A 6403-nucleotide genomic window follows, 5' to 3' on the forward strand; every position below is an offset into this window, starting at 1 on the left:
TTTTTTTTTTTTTTTCAATTTGTGGGACATTTCTTACCAAGTTGTAAGAAATCATACTGTTAGAATGACCATAGCGGCTGGATGATGCAGTAACAGAGCTGTCAAAAGGCGATGGTACCGTGCACCATATCATGGGTGTTTATTCATCAAACCAGAAAAAAACACATACAGCGGTACAGGCATGGCAGCATTAACAGATGGGAGACCTGACCAGCAACAAGGACAGATGGAAACTGACGCCTTTTATACCCTATCACTGGTCCCCTTGATTGGATGCTCCCATTAACAGGTTTTTTAACAAAATATATTATCTCATGGCTAATCACCACCGACAATATAACCAGCATACAATTAACATTATTTACCATTTCTGCTGTACTGCTATTTACCCCCCCAGAATAAACACAAACCCACTACAATAAATATACATATATACACCATCTACCAAACCCCCCTCTTCCTATCCTATCACTTGAGTCTCTCCCGGAACCTTTAAGTTGGTGTTCGTACGCCTGGGGACTCTTTTGGCCAAACACCCTGGAGGAGACACAGGAAGGACAGGTAAGAATCTACACAAACAACTCAAACACAGGCCGCAACTTTAACAAACTAATAAACACTTTCACACTGCAATATTAAAGCACATTTATGTTATGTCTGATGAACCAAAACTCAACAGCACTTAATTTTAACTGTTGTCTATCAATTATAAACCTTGTGGTGCGCACACAGTATTGTCTACTCTAACTCCCTCTCCCCCTCAGGTGAAGCAGATCATCCACAACCACACCTGGCAGAAGACAACACATGTCACCAATCACTACTCATCAATTTCACCATGGTTTGAAATGTTCATCCACATGCTTCGCATATTCAATAAAGCTCATGTGCAAATATGCAATGTGCAAACTGCTCTGTGCAAATCATGCTAATAAAGTGCAACTATCACATGAAAGTGCCATGTGCCATTAAAGTGCCTAATTAAATTGTTTGTTTAAAAGTGACATTAATACACAGACCCAGTTGTACAATATTTACAAGGCCAAAGCCGTCAGTCACTAGTAACGAAGGGCTCTTCGTTACACAGTGATACACTTGGGTTTAATCTCTTATCTGTCCACTCTGTATGAAACTCCAGTGATGTTGTGATGTGTCAGATCAGTCTGATCAGCTGTCCAATCAATAACTGATATCCAATCAGGGAGGTGTGTCGGTTGGTAAAAGGCTTCCGCGAAGGCTGCAGTCGTGTATCCTCGCTTCCTTCCCCTCTGAAAGCCTCCTCTCTCCTCGACTCCTCGACTTCTCCTACCAGGATTCAGACAAAGGGACACTAATTGCCCACACCTGTCCTTATGTGGGCAGGACACTCTCTGACCCTACCTACAGGGGGCAGTGCTCTCACCCTACATGTCAGCCCTCACACTAAGGACAGAGAATAACAAACAAACTGTTAAAACTTGGTCTGTCCTTTTATGAGCGGAAGCTGAAATGGAAGTGGTTTTCTGGCATCATAATCACAACCCAGAACTCAGGATGTTGTCCATGCAGTCTCCCTTCTCCACAGTCCAGATGAATGGCACCAAATACACCACTCCTTACATGAGGTCTTTCCTCTGTTGGCACCGGTCATTCGGTCATTTTTTTTAAACCTTTATTTAACTAGGAAGTCCCATTGAGATTGAAAATCTCTTTTAGTTAGTTAGTTAGTTAGTTAGTTAGTTAGTTAGTTAGTTAGTTAGTTAGTTAGTTAGGTTTTATTGTCCCCAAGGGGAAATTCTTTTCCACAGCACTGTACTTGTTGGACTCAGCATGAAAGACAATGACATAACTGTTGTTTGTTGTGCTCTCACATCATTGTAAATGAGGGCTCACCCTCAATGATTCCTCGAGATTTAAATAAAGGTTAAATGAAAATGAAATGAAATTAAATAAAAACACTGACACCATCAGAATATATCATACTGGCGAGCAGCACATAAAGAGTAACGACATATATACAGCATATAAACATGACACAATCAACGGGGCCTGTTGTTCAGAGCAGCTATGGCTGCGGGAATCAGGCTTTTCCTGAAGCAAGTCCTTCTGCACCTCAGTGTTGAATACCTGCGTCCTGAGGGCAGCAGGGCAAGATGTTCATTTAGTGGTTGTGTGGAGTCCTGTTCTATTGAGGTTGGGATACGTGTGATGGTCCTGTTATTAAGTTCAGTGAGGTTGGGTGTGGGAAGACCGATGATTTTTGCGGCAGTGCCAGTTATGCGTGTGAGTTTAGTCTGGTTTTTGACAGAGAGCATGGTATAGAAACAGGTGGAACAGTACAGTAGGATGGACTGAATAATGCTTTGGTACAGTAACAGCAGGAGATGTGGAGCAACATAGAGTCCTTTAAGCTTACAGATAACTGATAGTCTTTGGTGACTACGTTTCTGGATGTCTGTGATGTGCTGGTCGAAGGTGAGTTTATTGTCCAGTGTTATTCCGAGGTATTTGAAGCTGTCTACTGTTTCAACTGTTTGATTGTTAATGATAATGGGGTGCTGGGGGGAGGGAGGGCTGATTATTAATTCTTTTGTTTTGGTGACGTTGAGGAGAAGGTGGTTACTGTCACACCACTGGGTGAAGTGTGTGACAGTGTTATGCTAGTCGAGGGAAGAGTCGTCTGTGAGAAGGGCAAGGATGGCTGTGTCATCTGAATATTTGAGGTAAGTGGTCCTGGGGGATGGGCTGATGCAGTCATTAGTGTAAAGCGTGTAAAGGAAGGGACTCAACACACAACCCTGCGGTGCTCCGGTGTTGGTGGTGAGTGGAGGTGATGTGGTTGAGCCTACCCGTACAGCTTGTAGTCTCTTACCGAGGAAGTTGTGGGTGAGATGGATCAGTCTAGGGGGGATGTTGAGATGGTGTAATTTTTGGATCATCAGATGCCGCTGGATGGTATTGAAAGCAGAGCTGAAGTCCACGAAGAGTATTTTAATAAAGTGGCCCCGAGAGTCTAGGTGCTGAAGAAGGAGGTGCAGCAGGCAGGCTACAGCGTCCTCTGTGCCCCTCCTGGCTTTGTAGGCAAATTGGAGGGGGTCCAGTTGTGGGGTGACAATGGGCAGGATGATGTTAAGTAGCAGTTTTTCCAGGCATTTCATTATGATGGGTGTGAGGACAACAGGGCGGAAGTGGTTGAGTTCTGTGGGCCGGGGTTTTCCAGATGGTGGGTATTGTGGCAGTCAGGTAGATTTTGGTGAAGATTGAGTGAAAGATGGGTGAAAGCTCCTGTGAACAGGTTTTAAGCACCCTTGCTGGGATGCCATCGGGCCCTGGGACCTTGCTCAGCTTGCACCGGCTGAGCTGGCGCCGTACCTCCTCCTCCGTGAAGGGGGCCGATTCCTCTGGTTCCAGATGGGGAAGGGCTTTCAACATATCCTCACATTCACCAGAAAAGTCATAAACGTCAAAGCGGGCATAGAATGAGTTGAGTTCTTTTGAGAAGGATTCCGGGTCGGTTATTGTGCATCTGGTGACTTTAGTTCTTACTTTCTGAAATGCCTGTTTTGTGTGCATGTTAGCAAATTCAGATTCTAGTCTGTGTTTGTATTTCAATTTTGCCTTAAATTTTTCATTTTTGATGTTTCGGTTTGCCATTTTCAGGGTAACCCAGTCCTTGGTTTTGAAGGCTTGATGTTTTTCTTTAAGGCACTGTTTTATGTGGGGGGTGATCCAAGGTTTGGAATTTGGATATTTCTTTATTACAAGAAAGACCTGGCCAAGGCAGCAGCTAATCAAAACAATAATTCAATACCTTTTGAATTACACTAAAAGACGAACACTTTTGTTAAGACATGGTGGGACACAACCAGCTTGACGGGATAGGTGCATGAATGTCTGCTTCAGTCGAAGACTAACTACCTTGTGTGGACTGACAGTATTAGGTGAACAAAACTCCTAAATAAAAAAATCAGTCTTCTAAACATTGTATTGTACATAATAATTATCAATACTTCATCAATTTAAAGCAGTAAGTTGCTTGATTCTTTATGAGGTATTAAAAAAAGGTCTTTGTACCCTGAGGTAAGCGCTGAAGTGGTGAGTCTCAAAGTATTTACTGCACAGATATGAAGCCTTGTTAGGAGTCCAGTTCTGTCTTCTCACGCTGAGCATCCACTGGTCCAGCCTATCTGCATCACCTACAGGAAAACTTTAAACAGATAAGCAGATACATGAAGGTGTATATGTATAAGGTTACCTCTCTCCCAGACTTTTTTTTTTTTTTTTTACATGAAAACATTGCAAATTAAATTTTCTAGGTCACCACTTTATTTTAGCTTCAAAGAGGTGGTGGACATCACAGTCCTCTATTCTGTCTGTTGCATTTACACTTATTTTTCATATGTGACACTTAAATGTAGTGTTGCCATACCACATTCACTTGTGTAACACACGATTAAGTTCAGTAGTGTTAAGGACGATGTAAAAACACTGAATGCAGTGGACAAGCTGCAAACATTACAGGTTGACGTTACAGTCAACAGCCGACCACAATCAATCGCCTGTTTTAGCAATAATATTAACAAAAATAACAAAGTTTGGGCTTGCGTACCGTTAAATTTTATGTTAACTTGCCGTACAGCCTCAATACCCAACTCTTGCTTAACCAAAGACACAACATCTAGTTAGAATAATGTTATTTCTGGAACAAAGCTGAAACGTGACATTAATATTTTCAAGTTACACACATACACCTTACTGTAATTGCACACAGTCTGCAACATTTAACATAACAAAACTGTTACCTAACCAAGTCTAACATTAACGTTACCTCAACATTACACTGCCTGTATGGCAAGTGTATCACTTACATGGCAGAACTTTAGCTAACTAACGTTAACGTGATGGAGCTTTATTTTCCAGCTTCACACAGACGTCCTTTGTTGAAAGTGTTATCACCCTAAATTCTAGCACGTTTGTATTATGTTTGGACTTCAGTGCATGTTGGTTAGCAGCTAGATAGCGAGATGCTGAGCTAACAAGCCAGAAAAACAACGATTCATGTTGCTAATTAGCGCCAACATGTAAGTAACATAATAATAGAATATCACTTACTGAAAAACTGGAGAACTGGTGTCTTGCATGGTCATTTGGTACAATTATCTGCACAGCAAGCCTTATTAGTTGTCCAATATTTGTACAAAAACAAATCTCCGACAAGCTCTTGTGAGCCGGCTCCAGCATCTCAAAACATGGCAAGGAGGTGAAGTTGAGTGGCCTGCAGTGAGGCCTAGCTGACAGCCTGTCAGTCAAAGTGGCCACGCCCTTAATTAGGCAGAACTTTAAACCTAAATAACATTTAAATGGGATCGTCATAAAAAAAGAGGGCTAGCACATTTTGTGGCTGCGGCAGCTAGTCGCGGCACTTCCGGTGGCAGCTCCAGCTGCCGGATGAGCAGCCTCGCCAGCTGCCACCACCGCAGCAGCTGCCTCGGAGGCCAGTGGCAGCTCCCGAGGGCAACTGACGGTACTTTGGCACTTGCCGCTTACAAATTCAGGTGTTCCCATAGCTGCCAGTGAGTTGCCATGGCAACTGCCACTGTTTTACCTACACTAGCTGCCACTAGCCTCCGAGGCAGCTGCCACTACTGAGGCAGCTGCCTTGTAGGCTAGTGTCAGCTGCCGCTGTCGACAGGGCAATTGATGGTACTTCGGCACTTGCCGGTTACATCTTCAGGTGTTCCCACAGCTGCCAGTGAGTTGCCATGGCAACTGCCACTGTTTTACCTATGCACTTTATGTTTTTTAATTTCCAATTATTTTTCAGACCCAGATAAGTAGAACACCAGGAGGTCTAGGGCCACAACACCATCTACAGGTACCCTACATTAACAGCAGCATGACAGGGCTTGATAGGCTACTGGCCAGTAGGCCTACATATATTTATAAGACACCAATGAAGGGCAGCTTGTTGGCAGCTGCCGCTGTTGAGGCAGCTCGAGCCTTGTCGTAATTTTGTAGTTTGGAACAGGTGGAATGATGAGAATCCAGCTTTGTTATATACATATGTATATATATATATACGTGTGTATATATATATATATATATATACATATATATGTGTGTGTGTATATATGTATATATATATATATATCTGTATATGTATGTATATATGTATGTATATACACTGAACAAAAGTATAAACGCAACACTTTAGTTTTTGCTCCCATTTTTCATGAGCTGAACTCAAAGATCTAAAACATTTTCTATATACACAAAAAAATCCATCCCACCTCACAGGTGTGGCATATCAAGATGCTGATTAGACAGCATGATTATTGCACAGGTGTGCCTTAGGCTGGCCACAATAAAAGGCCACTCTAAAATGTTCAGTTTTATCACACAGCACAATGCCACAGATGTCGCA

The sequence above is a fragment of the Epinephelus moara genome, chromosome 2 (genome assembly GCF_006386435.1).
Source record: "Epinephelus moara isolate mb chromosome 2, YSFRI_EMoa_1.0, whole genome shotgun sequence".
Lineage (NCBI taxonomy): Eukaryota > Metazoa > Chordata > Actinopteri > Perciformes > Serranidae > Epinephelus > Epinephelus moara.